Genomic DNA, 15,912 nt, shown 5'->3' with positions numbered 1-15,912 from the left:
GGGTTATCAAGCAGTGGTAAAAAGGGTATTGAGAATTCTGGCTAGGACAGAAAGAGATGTCTCCCTGAATTTCTCTTTAAAGGAATGGACCTAAACAAACCATCCTCAGAGTCAGTTTGTCTATTTGTACAGAGACTGAATTCAACAGATTATTTCTAAAGCTCAAACCTCAAATATCAGTGATGGCATATTAGCTAAGCCTGGGTGGGCCAGAGGGTGAAACTTTTCTTTCTAACTACCACTGGCTTACATCCCAAAGCCTCCCCACACCTTGGAGCTTGCATCTATAATGAGAGTGGAGAAGGCAAAATTTAGCTAAAAAAGGAGGGCCTGAGGTATAAGGATACTTATGACTTCATAAGGACTAGGAACCTAGGTTTTCTTTGGGTGGATAGGATATTAGAGAAACTATTCCCAAATAAATTCTGTTCTTGCTCACAAGCATCAACAATATATTTACTAAGTAATTAGGGTTGGTTTATTTAAAACATTGTTTTTGCATGGAAATGGCTGAGATAGTAGTAATCTAAGTGGATAATTTTTTTTTTTTTTTTTTTTGGTTTTTCGAGACAGGGTTTCTCTGTGTAGCTTTGCGCCTTTCCTGGGACTCACTTGGTAGCCCAGGCTGGCCTCGAACTCACAGAGATCCGCCTGGCTCTGCCTCCCGAGTGCTGAGATTAAAGGCGTGCGCCACCACCGCCCGGCTAAGTGGATAATTTTAATAAATGGAGGTAAGGTGGAAGGTAGAGTGTTGGGGAATGACCCCTGGCTTATGAGTCAGGAAATCCAAATGTTAGTTAGTTCTAGGGTAGTTCTAGCTGGCCTTGGAACCCTGACCATGGCACTTCCGTGTTGTATCAGCTTGCTTTCTGTCATTGTTGACAAAACACTGACCAAAAGCAACTTGAGTGCATGTGTGTGCTATCTCAACTTACAGGTGATAGTCCACTATTGAGGGCAGCCAGGGCAGGCACTCAAAGAGGAACCTGGAGGTGGGAACCAGAGACTGTAGAGGAACATAAAGGAATGTGGCCTGTTGGTCCATTTCTCCTGCTGCTGGGTCAGCTAACCCTAACCCTAACCCTAACCCTAACCTTTCTTACGTAACTCAGGCCTCCTTGCCGAGATCTCACAGTCCATAGAGGGCTGGGCACTCCTACATCAATTATCAATTGAGAAGATACTTCCTGGTCAGGCCCACAAGCCAATCTGAAGGCGGCTGGTCGTCAAGCAAAGTCCCCCTCTTCCCAAGAGACTCTAGTTAGTGTCATGTAGACAAAAACTACCCAGCACACCCGTTTCCCACCAGTTCCCTCGTCTACACAAAGAAAGCGATGGTCTGTTCATCTTCCTCTAACATCCAAAAGAGAAACGTGGCGGCCTGTGGGATGTTGTGTTTGGTTTTGAATTTGGGTCTCAGGAGCACAAGTAGCTATGCTCATAAAAGCAGTGTCTACCAGAGCAGAGCCCTTAGTGGTCCTGATTTTACACCAGGCAAAGATCCACAGCCCTCCCCTGAGATGCTCTTTTTCATTGTCAAAAGAGACACCGTCTCACCCTTCTGAAGGAGCATAGATACATCAGTAACATCCTGTTAGCAACAATGTTACTGTTACGTTTTTCTTTCCATGCACCTGCTTTCATTTCCTGGCCATGGCTTGATACTATAGGAATATTCTTCAAAATGATCATATATACTGCTGATGTTGGGTCAAACTGTCCCACCCCATCCTCAAATCCCCATATGAAAGCCCTACTCTCTCTGTCTAGGTTGGAACGCGACCTCATTTGGAAGAAGGATTTTTAAGGATGTAATGAAATTAGAAGGAGGTGACCAGGATATGGCCTAAGGCAATTCTAATGGTGTTCTTATAACAAGGGAAAACGTTGTCACAGATATCATATGTATGGAGAGCACTATGAGATATCCCCAAGCCAAGGTGGGAGCCGGAACTGACCCTTCCCTCTCAGACCTCAGAGGGAGCCATCCCCAACACCACCTTCATCTTGGGCTTCCAGACTCCACAGCATTCAGGCAATAAACTGTGCAAGCCACCACACCAGTACTTTGCTCTGGTTGGTCCTTGTTAGAAAATGCAACCAGCATCCTCCAAAACCTGATTTTGCAGTGCTTCTTGTATCCTACTCTGCCCCAGATACTCACCACGCACAAATCAAGGTATTTTAGTGCTAGAGGATGGAAGAGACAAACACCACGAGTAGGCTGACCATGGGGAATTCTTCAGTAGTCATTCATTCATCTAGTTATTTGGCTTTTCTTTTAAAATGAAAAACTGTGGTGTGTGTGTGTGTGTGTGTGTGTGTGTGTGTGTGTGTATGTGTGTGTGTGCATGTGAAGATCAGAGGACAACTTTGGGGAGTTGGGAATTGTTTCTGTTACTGTATAATGTCCAGGGATCAACAACAGGTTCTCAGAGCTGGATATGGTGATGCATGCCTTTCTTTTCAGCATCCAAGAGGCAGGGGCAGGTGATCTCTGTGAGTTCCAGGCCAGTCTAGTCTATATGTGGAGTTCCAGGCCAGCCACAACTACATAGTGAGCTTGTCTCAACACACACACACACACACACACACACACACACACACACACACACACACACACACAAGTTATCAGGCACCTTTAGCCATGGACCATCTCACTTGTTCTAGTTATTTAGTTTTATGTGATCAAAGTACACATGCATTTATGAAATTATATTAAGCCCATAATTCTATGTAACTAATGTTAATTTAAAAGTTACGAACACATCCCTGTCTTCCATCTCTCAAGCAAAGTAAGACTGAAATAATTCAAGAGAACACAACGAAAATCACCATAAACAGAGTAGATGAGGAGAGGACACACACCTGGGAACAGTCACGATTCTGTTCCAGGTGTGCTCTGCATTAGTCCACAAGAGACAGGGCTCCTTAGCTCTGTATCTACAAAGCATGTAGCATATGACTTCAGGAACCTATAATACATCCTCTTAAAAACTTTTCTCCAGCTGGGCGGTGGTGGCACATGCCTTTAATCCCAGCACTCGGAAGGCAGAGACAAGCGAATCTCTGTGAGTTCGAGGACAGCCTGGGCTACAAAGTGAGTTCCAGGAAAGGCGCAAAGCTACACAGAGAAACCCTGTCTCGTAAAAACAAAACAACAAAAAAAACCTTTTCTCCAAATATGAACCAAGGAAGCAACATGTTATTTCATATCATACAGGTAGGCCATATTTGATTTTCTTTCAAAGTAAAAGGGCCATTGTAGACACAGCTTAGTGGTAGAGCATCTGCCTTGTGTTTGATTCCTAGCTCTGAAACAATGAAACAGAAAAGTAGCAGGAGACACTAGGAATGAAGATTGCAGACACCAACACAAGCACTTTTTGCACACACCGAGCTGCTATAGTTTCCAAAGATAAAATGCAGACGGCCAAGACCACGGTTCCCAGGTGCAGAATCTGGCAAAGTTCAGAAGGGAGTAACTCGTGCAAAGCCAGCACAAAGCAAACGCAAATCCCCCGACTTTTAGATTTATTAAAATCAATTTCCAGCATCTTTCTTCTTAAAGAGCACAGAAGAAGAGAGTCTCTCGATACTGACGATGTTTATAACTCAAAGCTTGGACCAAGTAAGACAGACTTCAAACAAGGCAAGAAGTGAGAGGGAGGGAAAGCGGAAGGTTAACTACATAGGCCAGACAGGTGGATGTGGGCCCAGAGGGGATGGGGTTCCTCGAGGCAGCTTTTCATGATCTCAGAGAGATCAACTGTTCTCATGGAATTTGATGCCCTGGTAAGGAGGAGGTTTAGAGATGTCGGGTGCGGTGCAGGCTTGGAGTCAAGTTCTGAAACCTAGATTTCAGCATCTGCTTAACTGTTTTTTTCCCCTTCGTATATTTACTGCTTGTCTGTGACCTCATAGCTTGTCTGTACGTAATTCACAATTAACCTCATCTGTCTAACTTTCTCACGAGCATGAAAAGTAATGCTGGGGGCCTGGAAAGATGGCTCAGTAGTTAAGAACATTAGCTGTTCTTCCAGAGGTCCTGAGTTCAATTCCTAGCACCCACAGGGTGGCTCACAACCATCCATAATGAGATCTGGCATACATGCAGACAGATAAATAAATAAAAAAGGAAAGTAATGCTGGAAGCTGTATAGAACCTTGCAAAATATACTTTTTGGAAGAACAAGAATAAAAATGCAGTTTTGTCTGCTTCACGTGCAGGTCAGTTCCCACTGTATGCACTCCGAAAAGCCAAGTGTATTACTTTATTTCACAATTCAAACATTTCCTCCCAAATGAAAGGATTCTCCCAATGTGTATTGTGCTGTTCCAATGTGTTTTGAAGAAAGAATTTCACAATGTTGGAATCCTTTGACATCAATCAAGGTTTCCCTAACTTGAAAGTGGTTGGAGATGATTCTTCCACAAAGAGAAACGAACAACTAGCTGTTTACTCACTGTTCATGCCGTTGCTCAACACCCATGGGCCTTCTGTTCTTGGGGTTCATGGGGTTCCATGTGGGTTTGGGGTGATGTAAGTGTGAGGACTTCACAGAACATCCCTTCCAACTCTCCAGAGATGCTTTAACACCTTATTTCTCAGCACTGACTGCTGATAGTGAGCTAAGGATGCTAAGAATTCGCTGGCTTCCAGCCTTGCTCCCTTGGCAGGCTGATTACAAGGTATGGTGGGACTCAAAGGTTTCTCACCATTGGGCAAGTTCGAGACATTTTATTTCACGGCTTTAAAATTTTTATGTACTTTTTATTTCTTTTACTGTTATTGATTTTTGAGATTATAATATAATTATAAGTATAATTATAACACAATTCCTTCCTCCAAACCCTTCCCTATATCCCTCCTTGCCACCTTTCCAATTCAAGACCTCTTTTTTCATTAAACGCATGCATATATGTATTTGTGTGTACATATACATTCCTAAACATAACCTGCTCAGTCATAATGTTACTTGTATGTAGTTTTCAGGTCTGACTGTTTGGTATTGGATAACCAATTCCCAGTCCCAGTGGACACATCTACAAAACATTTCCACACAAAAGGCTTACGGAACATCTTGGAAGATGGGGTTTAAAGACTGTAAAAGTCAGAAGGTCAAGGAATTTGCTGTGAGATGGTGTCTCCAAGTAACATTGGAAGCTACATCCATGAAGTCTCACCAACATGACTGCCCCAAACATGAGCTAAACAAGGATGACAATAATGGGCATTTCAAAGTGGATGTGGAAAAGCCCATGAAGCCTCAACCCTACACAGAGAACTTTGGGCAACTAAAAAAGCTGGGAGTGGGAGAAATAGTCTTACCTTTTATTTTTTGAAGCAGGGTCTCATTATATAAACTAGATTGGTCTAGAATTCACTGTGTAGACCAGCTGGGATCAAATTCACTGTCCTCCTGGGTTCTGGGATTTGTTAGATATGAACTAGCATTCCTAATTAATTTCTTAATTGCTAATATTGACTAGACATAGGGACTTAAAAAAAAAAGTACCAAGGGTTCTGGAGATTAGTTCAATGGTTAAGGGTCCTGCTGCTCAAGCATGAGGACCTAAATTAGAATCCCAGCATCCCATCGAGCAGCTCACAATTGCCTGTAACTCTAACTCCAAAGGATGCCTGGGCATCAGTGTACATATGTGCATATACACTTACTTACATATATCTAAATATACTCACACACACACATAAAATAAATCTTCAAAAAGTACTACTGAGCAAACACAGTATCTTAGTCTAGGGAATGGTCTAGGACATTTTGGAGATTTTACTTTCCCACGTGATTTTTAGGTACAGCTAGGCTAAGAGCCATTGGCTCATTTGAAGCAGCAGCCAAATGACTGAGCACATGGAAGGGCAGTTTATGGAGATAATCATAAAGGATAGACAAAGGAATACAGGAATATCTCTTTTGAGTCCTGACAACCTGGATGGAGGTGGGGTAAAGTCTGTTTATTTGAGACAAGGTCTTACTATATAGTCCTGTTTGGCATAGAGCTAGCTATGTAGACCAGGCTGACCTGGAACTCATACAGATCCACCTGCCTCTGTATCATTCTTTTATAGATCAGCAAAGTAAAGCTTGGAGCAGGGAAGTTACTTGCTTGGATGTCTTGTGCTAAGCAGAATCATAGAATTCATTTCTTATACCTCTCTCTGCTCATTTGCGCCTTCCTAGCTCTTTACCTGTCCAGTCTTCCCTTAAGAGTCAAGAAATAAAAGAAACCCAGGCCTTGGGTGGTGCATCCTTTTAACATCAGAATCGCTATTAGAAACAATACTAGCAGCAGCTAGCAGTAGGTGCTCTGTGTGTATTATTTTAATGATCTTTGGCTGGGGAGAAGACTCAGTCAATATAGTGCTTGCCTCAGAGACACCGAGGACCCGATTTCCATCCCCAAAACCCAATTAAAAAAAAATAACAAAGCAAAACCAAACAATAGCAGCACCCAGACATCCCCCAACACAGCGCCGAGGATCTGGTTTTCTAGGGCTTTTCACATATGCATCTACCTCTTGTTATTATATCAGTGTTGACAGCCCAAAGTCAATCAAGCAACAATGTTTGGGTTCTGAGTTCAAAAGGCAGGAAGAACATGGGATTTGATGTGATCTTACAGCACTCCAAAGAGGGAGAAAGACGTAAAAGAACAGTTTCTCCCTCCTCCCATTTATCACACTGTCACTGGATATGGGAACCTGTCATTTTCTGCAAAATGGAGGTTATGTTAAAACTGAGAATATTGACTACTAATGGGTAAGCTTACATGTCATCTTATGTGCAAAGCTTAATTTATCCACAGATATCACAAGTATTTGACTTGTGCGAGACACTTGGCATACAATGGTGACATAGGTCCCCCTACCCTCTTGTAGCCTGTTTTCACTATGCATGCAGATCAATGGGTATGAATGGGTATGAAAGCAGATTAGTAAAACAGCGATTATTAAACTTCATTTTGCTTGTGTTTTTAGTCAGAGTCTCCTGTATCAGCTAGCATCACACTTGCTGAAGACGACCTTGAACTTCCAATTCCTCTACCTTTATCCCTTGTTGGGATTATAGCTGTGTGCCACCATTTCTGGCTTCCCAAGGTTCTAGAGATCAAATCCAGGGCTTCCTGTATGTTAGACATGCCCTCTACCAATGGAATTACGCCCCCATCCCCAGTTCATGTTAAATTTGACATAAGACGTCCTCAGAGAGAATGGTGAGGGTAAGAGGCAACCGTTACCTTGTAGAGGACAGGGTTTTTGAATGACAAGTTTCTCTGGGTGTGGAAGGAAGGCATTGCAGGCAAACAGATTTTAAAATGCAGGGGGTGAGTGGGAGATGTTTGTATAGTGAGATGCTGGGGAAAGTCAAGCATAATGGGGTACAGAGGAAGGAAGAGGAGGTGGGACAGGAGGCCACGGGCTCTTGAGCAACCACCTTGGACAGTCATCACAGACAATGGCAAGCAGTGTGGATTTTTACCTGAAACCCAGTAGGAAGCCACTGGAGAATTTTAAACAGAGAAGCAGCATGAACTGTGCCTTAATGTACTTCCTGTGGTGCGTGGAGAAAGGAGCAGAGAATATTGAAGACAATAATGAGCATTCTCTACCCAAATGACACATGCAAGGAAAAGCTGAAATTATAAAATCTGCATGTATTTTTTTTTTAAAGCCTTGTTCTGTGGACCCACTCCTTCTCCCTCCTATTTTTTTTTTTTAAAGCACAACAGTTATTCTACATTTAAAATTGGGACTCAATTTATAGACCATCTGGTATTAACCTGCCAAACTGAGGTCAGGAACACACTGGCCAGCTCTGGTGTGTTTGTGTGTCAAAACAAAAGACAACAGCATCCTTTTAGACTGTTGCCAGTAAATATGAGCCATCCTGCTTCCCTTTTTACCAGAGAGAGGCACTGTGTTGAAGCGACCTCCATTCACATTTAGCTTCATTAGATCCCAGGTGAAACACGAGACTTTCTGGCTTCCTCATTTTAGACGGGTTGAGTCTAAAGCATTCAGGTAAGGTAGGATGCAGGGCTGATTGGCAGGCAAGCATTGCTTTCCACCACGAGAGAACTCTTGGCAGCCCCTACATACAGAAAGTTAAGACTTCCAACTTTTCCCTGGGCCAGCCAGAAATGAATCTTCTACCTTCAGATAGGCTGTTTCTACTACCCAGATAGACATGGAGATAATAAAGCCCTCAATAATCCGGAGAGTGTCATACCCAGGGGGACTGGATAAATGTAGCATTTTTATAGTTCCAAAAGGTAAACTCTCTTTGTCCCATGAGAGTTTCCTTTTCAGATTCTCATTCAAGACAACGTGTATTTCCATGATCAAGTTATGAACTCCCAAACTAAGGGCCTGTCCCGGCAACTTGGGCATGCCTTACCGCAGCCACACTCCCGGACAACGCTACAGTCATCGGTTTTAATGAAGGCTGTTAATGTCACCTCCATCAGAATGGTCGCCTTGGGCTGACATTCGAGCCCTGCACAGGTGTTCTTGGCCCACACTGTAATGCAGGTTATTACGCTATCAATGAGGCACAGATGTGCCTTCTGTCTGAACTCAGGGTGGTGTGCTTGCCAAGTGTATAACTCTATCTGCAGGCCCAGGTCCGTGGGCATCAAAATGCTGTTGTAGCCCAGCGATGCCCAGCACGGCCGTCTGTTTCCCTAGGACAGAAGATTTCAGGGGCTGGGGACATAGCTAGAGTGCTTACCTAGCATGCAAGAAGCTCTGCACTTGACCCCCAGCACCACATAAACTGGGTGTGATGGTTTATGTTTGTTATCTGAGCACTTGGCCAGCACGAACTCCTGGGAGATGGGGGGTGGATCCTGGGCTCTAAAGCCAGACTTCCTTAAGAACAAGAGACACATCTGGTCATCTCCTGCTTTTGCTGGGGAAGCAGTGGCCTTGCCTGCATACACATTCACCAGGTTTATTTCGGCATTGAAAAGCTACCATGTACCCTAGAAGAGCCAATCAGTCTGTCTCTGGGTACCTCGAAATGATTTTTGCTGTTTCGGGTCTTCTCTTTCCACCTGGTTCTGAAATGTCTGTCCAAGCTCACTTCCATCACTTCTCCCAGGGGTCTTGTCCTGACATCACAGAGTTTCCTGATGTTGAATGTCACCCCAAATTTACCATACTGCCATCTTCTTTCAAACAAAACATGCATTCATTGAGCGTTTTGTTATCAAACTTGGCCCCCTGGGCTCTATCTGATTTGAAGCTTTATTTTCCTTACAGATAGTACTTGTAGACACTGCAGTTGGCCTAGGGGCCTTCTTCAGTACTGCCATATGGTTGTGGATCCCTGGTGCTGAGAATCGCCTGCCCTCAAGGTGTGGGGAGGGGCCAGTGATGATACCGCATTTTCTTTGTCCCATGGCCTCAACAACCGGACAGGTTGGGAACAGTGACCCAGGAGGGAGATGGGGTTCTTCTCCCCATGAGGGACTGATTTAGAATTGACTTTGACCTTGAGAGTGACCTTGCCTGGCTGTCTGGGAAAATTTGGGTTTTATACAGGAGCCAAAGTGGTAAGAAAGGAGGTCAGTTCCCAGGCACAGTGCAGCTTCCTCATTGACAAGACAGACACTGGGAAATGTGTGTGTGTGTGTGTGTGTGTGTGTGTGTGTGTGTGTGTGTGTGTGTGAGAGAGAGAGAGAGAGAGAGAGAGACAGACAGACAGACAGACAGATAGACAGAGACAGACAGACAGACAAACAGAAACAGAGATCTCTGAGAGGTGGGAAAGGTTTTCCCGGGGATCTGAGTGAATCAAGCTTGCAGTAAAACTAACAGAGTCAGGACACAGTCCTATGCTTTTTGTCTACCTCTCATCCGTTAACCAAGGGTGAAAAAAAGATCTTGGCATTGAATGGATGTTTTCTTCCATGTCCTCCTCCTCCGCACCCCCACTGTGCATGTCTTCAGTCCCCCCTCCCCACTTTCTCTTATTCCCTTTCCTTTCTGCCCCTCGTTTGACTGATGGTTTCAGTGGCAGCGTGAAGGGGTGGCACTAACCCCGCTGTCTGCCTCCAGCCTCCCCCCAGAGGGATGTGCTTGCTGTTGGGTAGCACTGGCTGTCATTCCTGAAGCCTGCCTGTGAGCCCTGAAGATTTGGGCCAGCAGCTCTGGGCCCTGGTGGCACAGTGGCGGTTCTACATGGCTGGGCTCTCTCTGAAGTAAATCTCTTGACAAGCAATTTGCCTCCACCACCTGTACCTAGAAATCCTTGGCTCCATCTGTGAAACGCAGCCAGTTCCCTCCGCTCCCGGGATCTAGCTAATCCAAAGCCCGGATTTTTCTTCAAGCTGGCAGCTGCAGGTGCTGCAATCGGCCTCCTGGCCTGGCCTGACATGGCCTTCCATCACTACCATGGGAGCCTGGGGGTGGAGGTACTCCCACCACTGTGCGGCCTCCACTGAGCAAACATGGCCCTGTTTGAATTTCTATGTGGTGTTTAACATAGTCTGATCGTCTGCGCAAGTGTGAGGAACAGAAGCATGAAAACACGTTGAAGACCCACAAGTACTCATGGAAAATAGATGCCACACGGATATGCCTGTGACTCAGGACTCAGGAAGGGGTGTGTGTGTGTGTGTGTGTCTGTGTGTGTGTGTGTGTGTGTGTGTGTGTATGTTGGGGACAGAAGTTCTGGTGAAAATCTGCTTAGGGTGAAATACAGATGAAGTAGGTTTGTGGGTTTTTTTATTTTATTTTTTTGGTTTTTGGAGACAGGGTTTCTTTGTAGCCGAGGATGACCTTGGACTTCAGATCCTCCTGACTCTACTTCCCAAGCACCAAGAGGACAGGTGTATGACATCATTCCTGGCTTGAGCTGACCTTTTAAATGAGGAAGTTAGGATAGAGTATCTTTATTTATTTATTTATTTTTTGGTTTTTCGAGACAGGGTTTCTCTGTATAGTTTTGGTGCCTGTCCTGGATCTCGCTCTGCAGACCAGGTTGGCCTCGAACTCACAGAGATCTACCTGACTCTGCCTCCCGAGTGCTGGGATTAAAGGCGTGTGCTACCAACACCGGGCTGATAGAGTATCTTTTTTTCCTGATTATCCCAATGACAGAAAATTTGGGCAATACAGTAGCATTTACAAACTGCTTTTAGAAGATTTGGAAAATACAATAATGACTCAAAACAGGCATATAAGAAACCATTATACTTACTATCAAATACATAAATGTCATCATAAGATTGTTTTTGAGGGGCAAGTATAAGAACATTTGTAACCATATACGTAATATTTAAAATAATTTCTATTTCAAAGAGTGACTTTTTCTTTAAAACAATTAAGCTTTAAGTCTCATGCAAGTTGAAGGGAGCATTGTGATGAATTGATACTCCCTGACCTTTGTTCTTTTACTATTTTCTGATCATCTATATTCCATGCAGATTATAATTAAGCTTGGGCTCAACAAAAAAACATTAGGTTTTAAATGTTCTGCTTTGCCCCTGAAATAAGAATAACAAACAAATAACTTAAAGAGTTAAGCTGCCCCTGAAATAAGAATAACAAGCAAATAATTTAAAGAGTTAAGCTTGGTTGGGTGTGGTGGTTCCTACTTATAAACTTAGCACTTGGGAAGTTGAGGCAGGAGAATTGTTACTATGAGGCAGGAACTAGACAGTAGGTTCCAGGCTAACCCAAGCCACACACTGAGACCCTTGCTCAAAAACAAAAACAAAAATGTCAAGCTGGATGATGCGTCGAGATGATGTTAGAATGTTGACAAATGTCTCCGTTTAGGCCTGACTCATTGTTTGCACACTGTTGGTGGGGTTCAAGGTCCTTTCCATGACAGGGGAGCCAGACCCTAGCCTTACGTTTCCAGGCACTTCTTCAGCTTTGACTTTATGACTCATCTCCGCAACAAGTAAGATACCTTAAGTTAGGTGTGTATTGGATTAAGGTGGTATAATGATTCATTCCAAAGGCAGCCCTGGCTCCCCCATCACGGAGCACACAGCGGCTGTAGCAGCACCAGCAGCAGTAGTAGAAATAGGGCTGGGGTGGGCCAAAGACCCGCTTTTGAGGTCTTGAGCCTATGCATATGTTTGGCTAGGCTGATAAGGGTGGGGGGCATTTTGCCCTTGCTTTGAAATACCAAGAAAGAGCCAAAGCTGGACTTCCGTTGTCTGTTTCTCTGAGGTTCACGGGAGTTTAAGGGCAGTTTGCACCATGGGTATGGTCAAGTCTGTCCCTTGGGAGGATTTTAGCTTAGTCAGATCTATGTAAAGTTTCCTAATGGGAGGTCCTAGCTTTGCATGATTCCAAGCTCTTCTCCAACAGGAGTTGCCTCCGTATTGGCATGAACATCCCCTTAACCTCTAACCCCACACCTCCATTGATAATGGTCTTTGGGTACTGTCTAGTCGTAACATATACATGACCAAGTTACCACAGATGAATAGAGAGGAAACATCTCAGGTGGTTTGCTTGTGGCCATGACCACCACGAAATGAGCAAACATTTAATATAGTTGAGGTCACTGGGACAGCTGCTAACCTCCTACAACAACTTCCAGGATGTGTGATACAAGCCTTGAAACACCTGGCGCGGAGCTTGTTGTTCAGAAATGCCAGAATTATGGCCTTTACGGTAAGCGTTTAACTCACATTGAGTTATCCCTTGAGCAGAACTCTGGAAAGTATAGTTAAAGCCTTCTGGGTTTGGTTGACTACAAAGTTAGGGGCCAAATGGAAGAAGCCCGTCCGTTCTTTGTGTGTGCCCATTTCTGCAGTCCCCTTCTCAATGCAAGAGGCCATTTGGTCAGTAGTTTGGATGACTGAGTAAGATGACCTCAGGATGCTTCAGCCTGATTTGAAGACATTGTGTGATGCTGAAGGGATTTGCTAAACTGTGAAGCCAAGAAAAGACAGAGAGGGCCCAAAGACTGGAGAACAATCTCAAGCCATACTATTGCCTCTCCTTTCCTTTTCTCCTGGCAAGGTCACAGAGAAATGACCGCTATGACCTCTATGGTGTTGGGAATATCATTTCATGTCTGTGAGTCTCAATTCCACATCTGTGTAATGGGAGCATTAGAAACACTGACTCAAGAGCTAAGTAGAAATGAAAGGAGATAACTGAATACAAATTATAGTGTGAAGCTTAGTCCAGAGAAGGTCAATAGACACTAAAGCTATTATTGATACCCCCTGAACTTAGGAAACCCCATGCTTCAGTTAGAATTCTTCAGTTTGGCAATTCTGGAAATGGCTCACTACAGTACAAAGTGTTATGTGCATTCTAACACACTGAAAACAGAGAACCAATTACTCATTTCTTTAACAAACATCTACGTGCTCAGCAGTGGGTAGGACCAGGGAGGCAGATACAGGACAGCCCTTGTCTTCCAGCATCTTCAAGTCCAGGGAGGCAGATGAATGAATAAAATGCCAAGGTGACAGGATATCTGGGCTCTATGAGATGGCATGGCAGACCTGGGCCCTGAACACCTAGAACTTCTAAGACAAGAAGGCAGTGAGACTATGTGCCTGCTCGAGTCTGATATTACGATTCTAAAGGATTGGGAGAAGGAGGTGGGCAACATGTGAGGGATTAGTTCAGACCCTGCTGACTTCCAGCCTCTTGTCCCTAGGCCAGGCTGTCTCAGCTAAGTGGGAACAGGAGCTTAAGAGATTCTGGGAAATCTTTGTGTGGCTCAGGTTCAAGCCCGGGTTGTAGGTTCAGAAGCCTGAAGCCAGTGTGGCAGCATTCATGGAGGATGTTTAGGATGAGAACTAGGTTCTCTCTTCCTCATAGGTCCATGAAGCTCTGGTCCTGGCTCTGGACTCCATTCGTAGGAGTGGAATAGTGCTGCCTCTTAAAGACCTTACAGATGATGTTGGTTCTCTTAGATTCTTTTGGTGGGAGGAATGTAACAGTTTTATTGAGACATAATTCACAGAGCATATAATTCCTTCATTGAAAAATTCAGTGGTTGGGCTGGGAGATGGCTAGAGAGAGTGGGAAGAGTGCATGCTGCATGAGCATTTGGATTAACGTTTGGAGCCTCCACACCCACATCCATGCTGGGTGAGTGTGGCAACACACTGGGAAGCCCAGTGCACACAGGGCGGAGACAGGGATCTCCAGGGCAGAGACAGGGATGTCCGGGCAAGCTGGCTAGCCAGAAGAGCAGAATCAGGGAGTCTCAGGTTTAGCAAGAAACCTTGCCTCAGTAAACAAAGTGACTCAAATGGAGGAAGATCTCTGATGTCAACCTCAGGCCTCTACATGCCTGTGGGCACACGTGTATCCATGCCTGAGCACACAGCAAACATGCCCATCACACACACAAAATAAATACAAAAAAACTCAGCGGTTCTTAGTATAGTCACCGAATTGTATACCACAATCAAAGTCAGTTTCAGAATATATTTACCACAAAAGAAGGCCCAAGCCCCTGAGCTTCTGTCCCTCATCCTCCATGCTTCCAAACTGGCAACTCTAACTCTGCTTTCATAGCCACATATTTGCTTACTCTGAAACATATCACATAGGTAGATGTTGCAGACGGAATCATGCCCCTTCCCAGGTATAATTTGTAACCCTGAACTTGAATAGGACTGTACTTGAAAATTAGCATTTAAAGAAGTAATTAAAATTAAGTGAGGTTGTGGGGCTGGGGATGTAGCTCAGTTGGTTGAGTGTGTTTGCCTAGCATGCGTGAAGTTCTGGATTTGATTCTGATCACCACATAAAAGCTGGGCATGCAGCACACTTCTGTAACTCCAGCGCTTGGGAGATGAGGAATGAAGACCCGGAAATCAAAATCATCAAGGGCTATACAGTTAGTTTGGGGTAAACTGGGCATATATGAAACCCTATCTCAAAAAAAAAAAAAAAAATAGGGAAGACGTTCCACAAATTCAGGAATGAGACACTAGTTAAATGGACTAGTGTCCTTATCAAAAGAAGGATAGCTACCAGGAGTTTGTGCAATCAGAACAAAGGCCATCTTAGGACACAGAGCAAAAATAGTCATGTACAAGCCAAGGAGAAAGGTATTAGGAGATCAAACCTGCCAGACCAACACCTTCAACTTGGACTTCTAGACTCCAGACTGTGACTAGATTGATGCCCCTGAAGCTGTTCTATAGTAGTCTGTGGTAGACCAAATGCTTCTACCCCCTCCGAAATTCATGCGTTGAAGTCCTAACTGCCATGGTAGCTGTATTTGAAGATGGCATCTTGTTTTGTTGTTGCTTGTTTTTCGAGACAGGCTTTCTCTGTGTAGTCCTGGCTGTCCAGGAACTTGCTCCATAGACCAGGCTGGCCTCCAACTCAGAGACCCACCTGCCTCTGCCTCCTGAGTGATGGGATTAAAGGTGTCCATCACCACTGTCCAGCTTGAGGATGACATCTTTACTAAAGCAGTGAAATTTAAAGGAGAGCTGATAGGGTCATCATCCTTACATGAAGACTGATCAGAGAGCATGTGGACTCCCCGTAAGATCACAGAGGAAAAGGTCTAAGAAGACACAGTAAGAATATAGCCACCTAGAAGAAGTTTCCAGCATTTTCTAGTCTCCAGAACTGTGAGAAGACACCTGTGGTTTAAATCACCCAAACTGTCGTTTCTGTTATGGTTCTAGCAGACCAAATATGGATTGAGACTATGGAGCTATGGAGTCTGGCTTCTTTCATTTGGCATGCTGTTTGCAAGGTTTAATGCATGATGTAATACTTACCAGTTTTTAATCCCTTTTTATTGACAAACAGTATTCCATGACACAGATATATGCTGTCTTGTTTATCTGTGTTTCAGGAAGATGGTCATTTCAGTCATTGCTACTGATGGCTATTTGGATTAGTCATGCTACAAATATTCATGGACAAGGTTT

This window comes from Peromyscus eremicus, chromosome 8b (assembly GCF_949786415.1).
Source record: "Peromyscus eremicus chromosome 8b, PerEre_H2_v1, whole genome shotgun sequence".
In the NCBI taxonomy this organism is placed as follows: Eukaryota; Metazoa; Chordata; class Mammalia; order Rodentia; family Cricetidae; genus Peromyscus; species Peromyscus eremicus.
The sequence above is the reverse complement of the archived record's forward strand: the minus strand, read 5'-3'. Positions refer to the sequence as shown.